Source organism: Piliocolobus tephrosceles, chromosome 15, assembly GCF_002776525.5.
Source record: "Piliocolobus tephrosceles isolate RC106 chromosome 15, ASM277652v3, whole genome shotgun sequence".
Classification (NCBI taxonomy): domain Eukaryota; kingdom Metazoa; phylum Chordata; class Mammalia; order Primates; family Cercopithecidae; genus Piliocolobus; species Piliocolobus tephrosceles.
In genome coordinates this window covers 8,309,092-8,321,507 of record NC_045448.1, presented here as the reverse complement: position 1 = coordinate 8,321,507, position 12,416 = coordinate 8,309,092, and the positions used below count along the sequence as shown (strand labels likewise).

Here is a 12,416-nt window from a genome sequence, read left to right as displayed (position 1 = left end):
GCACCCTCCCTGTGCTCGCCGCATTATTCTCTGCGCCCTCCAAGCTTGTGCTGCTGAGTTTATAGTCCGGGATTGTGGGTGGAAAGATAGCTTTGTATTTCTGAATGTTAAGAAAACAGAGTAAAGCCACTTCAGCGTTTTTTGTTTGTTTGCTTTTTGTTTTTTCTGGGAAGGTATATCCATGGACAATTTTCACCTTTGTCTTTCCTGGGATTACGTGTATATGCCCTCTGTCTCCCCCTGTTCTGGATTCAGAGATGAACTGGACTTCTCAAGAAAGTGCTCAAAGTCTCGTTGGGAACTAGATAGAAAAAATGGAAAACTACACAGGGGTCTGAGGGGATACGCTGAGTCATCTCCCAGAAGGGAGTGCAGTGGGTGTCTAGAGAGGGCTGTCCCTGACGGTGGTGTGGGGGGTAGTGAGAAGGAGATTTGGGGGAGGGAGAAAGTGGTGGCATGGGGCTGCACAGAAGCAGGTGTTCAGAGGGAAGGGAATGGAGAACTGCTCGCCAGGAGAGCTGGAAGGCTAAGTCCAGGTGACCCAGACGGAGTCACCAGGTAGTGAAGACAAGGGCAGGGTGCAGCTATGGGGAGGCAAACCCAGACGATTTTCTGAGCAGTTGGCTTGCGGTCATGAGTGTTTCGATTTCACTGATCCTGCTGAACACACACTGCCTCTTGCCAAGTCCAGCCTCGAAGAGTTGGAGTCATCTGGAAACATTCATAATGAAGGGAGGGCATGAACTTGACCTTGAAGGGCCACCAGGATTTGGGTAAGAAGAATGGGAAAAGCATCTGAGGGTTAGGAAAGGGGTAGATGAAGGCTTAGAAGGAGGAAGGTGCCAGGCATGTGGACCAGGGGACTGGAGCCAGGGGGTGGTGTGGGGAGTGGGCCGGGCTGCGAAACCGAAGGCCCTGCAGGCCAGACTCAAGCGTGGGCCTTGCCTTTTGGCTGTGGGAGCCACGGATGGTCTTTGAATAGCAGTTAGGACTGTCTGACGGGGCCCTTATCATGGCACCTGAGAGTGACTGAAGGGGAAACGGAAATGCCAAAACCATTAGGGTTTTTCTTCACTGTGGGCAGTCGGGGAGAAAAGGAGAGATGAAAAAAATCACCGCTTTAGAGGAATTGGGGACTGACTGGAATCGTATGGCGAAGGAGCGGAGGAGTGAGGGATAGTGCCAAGTTTTCGGCCTGACACCAGCGAAATACAAATACGCTTGTGTTTCTTTACATAGCTGAGCGCGCAGATGATCTTTAAGACGTGCTCGTCTGATTTGGCACTTGGATTCTGGGAGGAACAGGAGGAAGAGCTCTCTCAGACTGGGAATCAAGTTTTAGCTCCCCTTGGGCTATCATTGTTACCTAAGAAACACAATCAGGCCGGTTGAAGAATCAAACTAAGGACAGAGAAGTCTGTGACCCGGCTCCTCTGCGGGCCTGCATGGCCGGCGGCCTCTAGGACCGCCTGGTGACCCCTGCTGCTGCTGTCATGGCCTCTCATCGTGCCCACCCCTGGAGCGTGGGCTGGATCTTGGGACTCGCTTCTCATGGAGAGACCACAGGCTACAGCAAAGGTGACAAGATGCCGCTTCCGTGATGAGGCTGAATGTCTTGCTCACTGTCACTCACGCCTTTGCTTGGCCACTCACCCTGAAGGAAGTCACTGGCCTCAGGACAGGCCCCCATGTAAGGAATCGAGGTCTCCAGCCAACAGCCATGTGAGTGAACTTGGAACCAAATCCTACCCCAAGCAGGCCCCGAGATGAGCACAGGCTACCAGCTTGATTGCAGCTTGTGAGAGGCCCAGAGCCAGAGGGACCAGCTGGCCACTCCCAGGTCCCCAACCCACAGGGACTGTGACATAATCTACATGGGTTGCGTGAGGCTGCTGAACTTGGGGAAATTTGTTGCACAGCTGTAGATAGCCGACACACCCAAACCCTCCTGGTGGTGTTCAAGAGCACTGGCCCTCAAGCCAGACGCTTGTGTGCAAATCCCGGCTCTGCCATTTACAAGCTGCACAACCTTAAGTAATTTAGTTGATTCTATGTGCCTCAGTCCCTTCACCTGTAAAATGGGAATAAAAATAACGCCTGTGTCATGGGATGACTGTGAGGATTAAATGAGATAGCCCCTACATTGCTTGGCATCGTGTTAGCACTCAGTCAGTATCAGCTCCTATTACCACGATTACTATTGTCTACCCTTGAAGGCCAGCTGAACGCCCATCCCGCCTACAGCTTCTCCTTGCTGCCCCAGTGCATGCTGGCCTCTCCTTGGCACTGCACACTCTGATTCTCCATTAAAAACTCTTGAATTTGTTCTCTGAGGGTCTCAGATGTGTAACCTCTTCTCTTCTCAACTGTGTTAGTCCATTTGGCATTGCTGTAAGGGAAGAACTGATGCTGGGTAATTTATAAAGAAAAGAGGTGTGTTTGGTTCGCCATTCTGCTGGCTGTACAGGCATGGAACCGGCATATCTGCTTTAGGCAAGAGAAGCTGCCACTCATGGCAGAAGGTGAAGGGGAGCAGGTGCTCCCCTGGTGAGACAGGGAACAAGAGAGCGGGGAAGACCCCAGACTCTAACCAGCAGATTTTGTGGTAACTCATTACCACTGGAAAGGTACCAAGCCATTCATGAGGGCTCCCATGACACAATCACCCCCCTCCAGGCCCCACCTCCAGCACTGGGGATCACATTTCAACATGAGATTTGGAGGGAACACACATCCAAACCATATCACCAGCTCTGAAGGGTCTCTGGGAAGACTCGGCAGAGTGCTTGGTGCAGAATGAGAGGGTGGAGTGAAAGTGGACAGACACTGAGAGTGACATCATTAGCTGTGAGCCTGCGGAGGCCAGGGCCAGGTGGTGATACTGGTTGCTGCTTGTGAGGTCCTAGACTGTCCAGGCACAGAACAAGTGCAGAGCCATCTTGTTAATCTGGATGAAGTGAACAGAAATGACACACTCAGAGGCCTCGAGAAAATGCACAAGGCCATGAAGGGGACTTGAAGACTGGTTCTACGGAGGTTCCCTTAATGCAAAGTGAGTGCTTGGTAAATGTTTGTTGCATAAAGGTTTGTTGAATGGAGCCAGATGTTGATTCTTGCCAGTTTGGTGAAGGTCCCCTGAAGTGGTTTGAGTTTGGATGATGGGAAAAGAGACTGATCACTGTGAAAGGAAGAGGAAAGCTGAAAGTCACAGGAAAGGGTTTTAAGCAGGAGCCCGAGCTCGGTGCTGGTACCTCGGGCCACACGCACCCTCCCCGCAGCTGTGCCCGCCCTGTGCTGATGGCCTGGCACACGATTCCGGGTTTGTATTTTCTATGGCAGCCAGCTCCCTGGGTGGGCCTACGTAGAAGGTTGGCAGAAGGTAGGGCGAGCTAAGGTCCTGACCATCAAAGAGAGAAACCAGCAGCACCTGCCCCTGTCTGTGTGGCCCAGGGAGAGTCTATTTGATCACCTGTGCCTGAACTGCTGCAATTCAGGTGAGATAAGGGAGGTGCTGGCTTTGGGTCCTGCCTGATTGAGCTCTGGGCAGATGCCAGGATCCCACCGCAGGGGGCCGAGGACCACTGCTTACAGGCATGATGGCTTCCTGGACCCCCAAAGGCGAAATCCTTGCAGCACCCGCAAAGGCAATCAGAGCAGCCACGAGGAAGCCTGCGGGTAGGAGCTGCCCATTCGTACATTCAACACGCCTTTTCTGAGTGTCCACTTTGTGCTGGTACCTTAAAGCACTGGGCTTGAGCAAACCCAGACGTAGCTCCTGTCCCTGCGGCTCTTTGCACCTAGCGGGGCAGGGCTCCCTGGGGCGGTCCAGCCTCCTGGGGCTGTGGGAAGGCCTGAGTGCCTTTGAGGCTTGTCAACGCCTGAGAGAGCCATTGGCATTGAGTGGGTGGGGGCTGGGGACCCTCCTGCTATTCACAGACAGCACCTCACGGTGAAGCATTCCACCGCTGGAAATGCCAGTCAGTTACACCTTCGGGGATGAAGAGTCTCGTGGGAGAGGTAAGCATTAGTTAATTAGCCACACAAACAAGTGAACGGTTACCAGCCCTGTGAACTGCTGTGAAGACTGCTCAGAGGGGGAATAGACAGGGCCAGGGCGCTCGGAGGGGGAATAGACAGGGCCCAGGATGCTCGGAGGGGGAATAGACAGGGCCGGGGCGTTCGGGGGGGGAATAGACAGGGCCGGGGCGCTCAGAGCGGGAGCAGACAGGGCTGGGGCGCTCAGAGGGGGAATAGACAGGGCCAGGGCGCTCGGACGGGGGAGCAGTGCAGCACCATCTAGGCGGGGAGGGGACATGGAGGAAGGAGGAGGGCTTCGTCGGGGAAGTCATGAGTGGCCAAACTGGGAACCACTGGGTTGAAGGGGTGGGGTGGGGGTGAGGATAAGATGAAGATTGTTCCAGGCAGAGACAATGACATCCCCTAAACCCTGGGAGGGAGGATGTGGCCCATATGAGGACTGCAGACAGCCAGGGGGATGGTGGGAGAGGAATCGGGAGAGACAGGCCAAGGCGAGGCACATAGGCCCTGAGGAGCTGCACCGGGGTCCTGGTCCCCAGGAGTTTTTGGCACATGGGTGACCTGACCACATCTCAGACTTGGGACGATCGCCCTGGAAGGATGTGGAAGACAGATGAGAGGGCAAGTGTGGGGTTGGAGGGCCCAGCCCAAGGGTCACGGCCCTGGCACCCAGAGAGATGGCTCTTGCTTGGATGGGGTTGGGGAGGGGGGCACAAGGATGATGACAGAAGACAAAAAGGGAGGGCTGTGCAGGCCTGGAGCGGGAGGTGGGACTTGGGGTGGGGTGGACCTGGGGGCAACAGAGAGGAATGTGGGAAGATGAGTGGCGGACAGTGGTGTTATGACCATGGGCCAGGGAGCGGGTGGTGAACACGGTTTCGGGCATGGAGAGCCTGGAGACCCCTGAGGCATCGTGTGTGTGTGAGGGCGCGGTGTGGAATAGACCTCTCGTTGTGAAGCTGTCCAGGGGCCAGAGGTGAGGTCAGGGCTGGAGGTACCACTGGGAGAGGCTGATGCAGACAGCAGTAGAGGCTGCTGGAGTCGGGGACCAGCCTAGGGAGGGAGTTCATCAGGAGAAGACGCAGCTCCCCCTATGACTTGAGGCACCCCAGTTTTCACAGCCAGGTAGAGGACTCTGGCCCAGTCAAAGAGACAGAAAGAATGGACAGAGGGGAGGAGAGGGGATGGACCTGTCACAGACACTGGGAACACGCTTGTTTCTAAAGTTGCTTGTGCCGTAGGGCTTAGGGCTGCTGGGATGTAGAGTCTGAGGATGACAGAAATGTCTCTCAGATTTAGAAGATGGGGTTGTTGGTGACACTGGCAAGAGCCGCCTTGGAGGAGTGGTGAAGCAGAGGCCGCTTGGCAGCGTGGGGTGAGTGGGTGGAGGGGAGGAAGTGGGGGCAGCCTAGAAACCCTTAGAAGATGCGTGTGAGGGAAGAGAGGTGAAGGAGTAGCTGGGGAGGCTGCGGGGTTGAGAAATTTAATTTCGGGAGGGAGAGGCTTCAGCATTCTCCTGGCAGATGTGTTGTCCCTCAGTTCCATCCGTTACAAAGAACAGCTCGTGACTGCAGGTCATTACTGCAAAATAGACACCCATGTGAAAGGGCAGGTGCTATTATCATCTTCGCTTTACATACGAGGCCCAAAGTGGTTATGCAACTTGCCCAAGGCCACACAGCTGGTAACTAGAGCCGGGATGAATCAGACAGTTTTCCTGAGCCTAACTCAAGGGTCCAGGTCTTAACGCCTTGACTCTTTTGCTCTGCCGCCTTTCAGTTGAGCCTGGGCCATTGTCACGTGTCTGTGTCCCTGATGGACGCGAGCCTGTGTGGGAAGGGTGGTCATATTACTGCGTATTCGCCAGCCCTGTGCTGGGTGTTGGAGCTCATGGCAGCCCATTTGTGGTCTCTTCCCAACGCCACATGTGGGCATGAAACTGGCTTCAGCGGGAGTGTTTATACCGCCGGAATTGGTACCCACTACGGATCAGAGCTATTTTTAATCCCCTCCCCAGGCCCCAGTGGAGCTGGTTGTTCGACATTTAGCAGCACACCACACGCTTGTCCGCACAGAACACCAAGGTAGGCTCAGTGGAAACCCTCCACCTCTGACAAACCTTTTGCCTTGGGTGAGCAACGGAGGGCCCGTGGCTCCCTCAGAGCTCCCTCACCCTGCCCTGTAGTTGGGAGGGTCTCCACCCATCAGAGGCCACGGCGACCTGGGCTCCGATTTGCTGAGCCCCGGCAGGGCAGGCGGCAGGAGGGTGGGAAGGTGGCCTGCCATGCCTGGGAGCCCTGGTTGCTGGGCCGGACGGGGCGAGCCTCCCCACCTGCTGTCCCTGCCCCGGCTTCCCTCCTGTCACCCTCATCCCTCCACATCAACACAGCAGCAGCAAGAGGTGACGCTCCAGACCCCGACTTTCAGAGCAATCACCTCTACATGTCAAAGTGCAGCACGGTTTAAAGAAAGATGAAGCAATGTATTAAAAAGGGAAGAGGGGCCAAGAGCTCTCTCTGGCCTAAGGGAGAACCCAGGCAGGGCCGTGGGCTCCCTTCACAGAGCACCTCCGGGTGCTGGGCTTCGACCTAGAGAAGGCGGGGCTTCTGTCCATTTTACAGATAAGGAAACTGAGGCACAGAAAGAGGAAGTGACCTGCCCCAGGACACACATCGGTGAAGGGTGGACTCCAGAGGCTCCAGGTCTCACTCTTACGTTCCTGTAGGGCCCGGGGAAAGAGAGAGATTGACTCTGAACCAAAAGTTGTTTCTGCCACCCTTTAGGTAGCCATATCTTCCCAACTTCCAGGATGAAGAAAGGCTTTTCCTGGACTAACTGAGAGGCTGGCAGGGTGGTGGATGGCCGGTGTTGTGGCGTCTCAGTTTCCCAGCCGGCTCCCATGCAGCAACCGGGGGGTTCTGTGGCTCCATTGTCATCTTCTTCGTCGTGCAGGGCCTGCTTGGGGCCGTGTCTGCCATCTGCCTGGTCTAGGCCAGGCACAAAGCGAATGCTGAGGCATCTCCTCTCTGCCTCCTGGGCTCAGTCGCTGTGGCTGGTGTCTGGGCCCCTTGTCCCAACCTCCAGCCTGCAGTGCCCACTCCCACGTGAAAGACTGGCTCGTACATTTCCCCATTCAGCTGATGGTGAGTGCAGTGCTATTTTAAGCCCACATGGAAGTACTTTTTTTTTTTTATAAGGACCATCTGCTACCGGCCCCAGCCCAGATGATACAGTTAGAGCCTACCCACAGCATCCTCCCCGCCTTCAGACAGTTCCAGGAACAGGGGTGAGTCACGCCCAGCTGAACTCCATCTCGCTCACCCGAGAGCTGGACCGGGCGCCAGCAGAGGGGGCCACGCACGCTCCGTGGAGCAGGTGCACTCTGCCACCTCCCAGAGATGGGCAGGAGACCCTCACCCTCTGCCCCAGCTGTGCCCTGCACCCTCTGAGGGACCAAGGCCCGGGTCACAAATTCAATAGCAGATGCTGCAGCTTCTTGTCACAGTAGCTTGTCCCAGAGCAGGCCACACGGAAGCCACCCTTCCCTGGCTGTCCCTGGAAGCACCTTGGGTCTGCCTTGGTGCAGAGAGGGTGGGTGCCCCTTGCTGGGCTGCTTGAGGTGGTGTCCTGGGTGGACATCCAGCTTGGGCCACTGGGAAGATGCGATTAAACACTGACCACCCCATTTTCTTTCTGGGCGAAGGATCAGGGCCCAGGCAAGGCTCCTCAGCTGTGCTCACCCCCTGTCTCCCTCTGACCCCTTCTCTCCTCTTCCCATCTCAGCACCTAGTGGCTTGCTGTGAGCAGAGGTCGTCAGGGCAGAGACCTCAGTCAGGCTTTGAATCCGGGCTCTGCCCCTCATAGGTGGTGGAACCCAGGGCCTATTTAATCCTGAGCCTCCGTTTGCACATCTGTAAAATGGGGATAGTCTAAGCTGCCTCCTAGGGCATGTGAACAGGAATGGGACGATGCATGGAAGGATCCGGCATGCCACCTGGCTGCTACTTTCTCATCACTAGGGATTCCAAAGGGCCTGTCCTTGGCATTGGCTGAAACGCAGTGGGAATGTTGAAAGCGCTGGACCTGTAACTCCATAGAGAAGCGCTTCCCCACCTCAACACCAGCACTGTTCTCAATGTGCGGTGGCCTCTCCCTGCCTGAGAGCTGGTCATTTGGCAGCTGGTCATTTTGGAGCCTGGTGAGGCAGTGCATGGCCAGCAGGCATTTGACCCCAACAGTGCAGGCTCTGCCAGCCGTGATTCCATCATCCCTAGACTAGCAGAACCACTACTTTCGCAGGAATCTCAAAGGCCAGTGCTTTTGGGGGTGCTTCTCCACCACTCCTGACTGCTTCTTTCCCTTCAGGGGCCATGGCTGCTGCCTGCTGCAGGGTCACTGCGTGATGCGAGCATCGCAGCATCTCAGGTGCGTGCACCCTTAGATGACCCTGAGGTGCCCGGGAGCAGGCGAGGGCCGAGTCCTAACAGCTCCACTTCCTGTCCCCGAGTCTATCTGCCGCTGCTCTGTAGAGTCCTACAGTTTATCTGTGGTCAGTTTTCTTACCCATTTCCTGCCAGCTGCTACTGGTTTTTTAGTCAGCTCTGACAGCTACGGTAATTGGGAAAGGACGCAGACTGCTGGGGCCGGGTGATTCACCAGCTCTGGCCAGCGGGGACAAGGAGCACAGATGGAGGCACCCCGTCAGTCCCCCTGGGCCTGGTCCCCCAGGCCTCAGTGAGTGAGACACAGAAAAGACCCAGGGGCACACTCATTGTGAACCGAAAGCTGATCTCTGTGTGCACACGCGCGTGCATGCGACATAAGGGAATTTTCTTTTGAATGCGCCAAAGCCAATATAAATGGTTTCGTGTTTTGAGAAGTCAGAACATAACTCCAGGCTGAGTGCGGCCCCTCTCCCGGGGAGCCCCACGTTTTCTCTGAGGTGTAACTGCGGTGTGCCTCAGATCTGTGCCTCAGATCAGGATATTGGAGTCACATTTAACATTTTATTTCATGGCATTTCCAAAAATGAAGGGAAAACCCCCATTGCAGCAAATGACTCCTCCAAATAGAAAACTTTGACTGTGTCTGTTTTGTAAATGCTGTGGAAGGGAGTTTTGGAGTTGCCTCACTGTCAGTCATCGCCCAGCCAGGTGCCTTTCGTTGCTGAGTGTTGCACTCAAGGGTGGCCTCCTGGCTGCAGAGCAGTGCCCCTCAGAGGCGGGGGCAGGACCAGCCACGCAGCCTCACCTCTGGAGCCAGCGCCTCTGAGTTTTACCTGACTCTCTGGGTGGCCCTGTCGCCTACTCTAGTGTGAGAAGCACCACTCTAGACTTTACTGGAAGATAATATTAATTTTATTGATAACAGTAGGTTGTGGAGCATGAAAATGATCCTCCAATGCAGAATGAAATGACACGCTCCACACAGATTTACTGCCTTCCTTGTGGGCACCAGGCTCTGTGCCGGGCACAGCAAGGGGCCAGCTGGCCTCCAGAGCACAGGGCTCTGTCTCCAGGGGTCCCAGTCTGGAGAAGGTGGATAAAGCAAACAAGGAAGCCTCCTAATAAGAAGTTCCCTAATCAGATGTGGGCTTTGCTGCCAGGAGCACCCAGGGGGGCTGGCCTGGGGCCCAGGGAGGTGAGCAGGAGGGGCTCACTGGAGTAGTAGGTGAGACACAAACAGTATCATCCATGGGTAGGAATTAGAAGAGGGGGAGGGAGAGAGTTAGGAGATGGTCATGGAGTTTGGGGGTGCTAATAATGGCCTTGGTGGGTTTGGGGTCATCCCCGCTCTGACACTATACAGCACAGTCAGCTCGAACCAGTCCCTGACCTCTCTAAGGATCAGTTTTCTCATCCATGCAATGGGTCTGATGATAGTCCCTTATATGACTGTTGTGAAACTTAAATGAGAGAATAATGCGAAGGGCTTAGTACAGCCCTCACTAAGCTCAGTAAGGAGGGTGACTGCATCCGAGGGCAGAGGGAGCCGCTGAGGGTGTTTCAGCTGGTGAGCGATGGGAGCAGATTTTTTTTCTTGAATAATTCCTGGAAATACTTTGATCATTTAGGCCAGTAGAGACTCTTGGTTGAGCGTGAGATGCATGAACCATTAAGATTGCAGGATATAATCATGTGCACATTTTAGAAAATACCTGAAATCCTAAAATGCATTTCCCTTTTCCCATCGCCGTAGTTTTGGATCCTAAAATCAACCAAAGGCAGAATCTGACCGCTTTCCAAAGCAATGATCCTTTAGATTGAGAACAAAATGGTGGAACAGCTCTTCATTTTTCCCGTCTCAAGAAGTCACAAGGCCCAGAATGCAAGAAAATCGTGGCTTTTGATGACCAGGCCTTGTCGGAATGGCTGAGAAGTTCCTCACCCCCAACCTGGTGCAGTGGCTGCATTTGGCTCTCATGGAGCAGGTCTCAGTGGAGCCAGGATTTGCTCTGTTCAAAGATAAAAACCACTGGAGAGGGAAGCAGCAGATCACACGGAGTGATCTCGATTCTATAGGGGCCTGCTCCGGGGTGTTTTGCACAAGGCTCCATGTTAAATAAGCCTCCATTCGAGCACAGCCTCAGGACAGCCATCCTTCATTCCTCCCAGTCATGCACCTTCCACTGCCTGGTTCTCTGAGCCCTTCCATCTAGTGGGAGAGACGCCTTCAACCAATCATTGCACACAGGTCTGGATGATGCCCAGCTGCAATCACTCCTCTAAAAGCAAGGAACTTGTTTCTGCAGAGTCAAACGGAGCTCACATGAGGTTCCTGGAGGCACTGAGGTTTCTTTCTAGTCTCCTGTTTTGCACAGACCTTTTTCTTACTGAGCAATTCACTATCTGCTGGCTTCGGAAGAGGTAGATTGGGTTTCAGGTGGGGTCACCGAGAAGCCGCCAGATGTCCGAATTTGGAGGCAACACAGGCCACCCAAGTGCCTGCACAGGAAAATGTATGCAGCTGCCATGCCACATCAAAGGCAGGTGGTCCAGGGTGATCCGGGTGCGATTCCTGGCACAGGCGCCAAAGTACTGTCATCCAAAGCATCTTCTACCTCTGTTTCCCCATCTCTAAAATGGGACTCCGTCTAACTTTTCTGGTTCTGCAAAAACTCCTGAGCAAACCACTTCACTAGCCAGGAACGCGGTATGCCTGCCATGCCTGGGGCGGGCAGGGCTTTCCAATTTCCTTCCCAAGGTTTTCTGAGAGTTCATCTGACAATGTCTGTAAATGTCCCTCCATTCTCTTTCATAGAGGAAATGCTCACATTAGAAGAAAATCTCTTATGACCAGAGCTCCCCACTTTCAAGGTAGAATTTTGCATGGCTCCCACAGCCCTGGCTGGTTTCTGCGCAGCCTCCCACGGTCTTTTTCTAACCCACAAGTTGTATTCTGCCACTGGTCTTGCCTAATTCCTGCTAAGAGCCCCTGCAGGAAGACACCAGGGCTCCTTCCGTCACCTGTGCTCCATTCCCCTTCTGAAAGGCATGTGGCAGCAGCACAGAGCAGCTTGAGGCTCCCCAGTGGGGCTGGGCTCTTCCTAAGTCCCAGAACCTCCCTCTGCATGCCCTTTCCTTTGATTGGCTCTGCAAACTCCTCTTCATCCTTCAGAACCCAGCTCTGTGATCAGCCCCTCTGGGAGGCCTTCCTCGACCCCCTTGTTACCCTGATGACAGATTCACTTCATCTACAGGCTCAGTGTCAGGGATGTGGGGAACCCTGAGGCCTGTTCCTGGTCATCCCACAGGCCAGCTGGAGTAGCTCTCTTGCTTTTGGGGAGCAGGGGCACATCCTCCTTGGTCCCGCTTCGTGGCCAGAATCCTGTCCATTGACCTCCCCAGCAAAGAAGTCCTGTTTCAGAAAACGCTGCATAAGGCAGGCTGACTGCAGGGAGGGCTGTCACAGAGCCTGGCAATTGTGGAGACACCGTTTCAGGCTGGAAGCAGAGTGCAGCTGACGAGAAGCGTCTCTGGGAAGGAGGGCTCAGCACAGCCCAACTGAACGCAATTACGAGGGTCCCCACTTGTGTGTATGGCAGCCAGGGTTGTTCTGCAGTGGGTAGGAGGGTATGGGGACGGGACGGTGGTCCTGGAGGCCCCAGGGAAGGATGGGAAGCCATCTGTCCCAAGGATCCTTCTGCCCTTGCTGCCACCTTCAGGAGGGAGCAGTGGCCGTGAGAAAGGAAGTGGAGACAGGGAGGGAGAGCCTGGCAGCCCGTCCTATTCCTGCCCCAGGCGACTGGCTTGTGACATTCAGATAGCTCCCTGGGTCTGGTTTTTCCTGTTACTGAAATTGCTGCTGCATGAAATTCTCTGGGCTAGGTCAGAAGTGGCAGCCGGGGAGTGTGCCCATGTGTGTAAAATCTCTCAGCT

General features: G+C 54.8%; 1 long non-coding RNA gene across 1 annotated transcript; it reads left to right on the top strand.

The window, feature by feature from the left end:
• The first annotated feature begins 7,277 nt into the window (after nucleotides 1-7,277).
• On the top strand, nucleotides 7,278-10,319 carry LOC111531215. The gene is made up of 3 exons (XR_002728182.1): nucleotides 7,278-7,324; nucleotides 8,404-8,463; nucleotides 10,237-10,319. It is a non-coding gene; the product is annotated as an uncharacterized LOC111531215 (long non-coding RNA).
• Nucleotides 10,320-12,416: the final 2,097 nt, after the last annotated feature.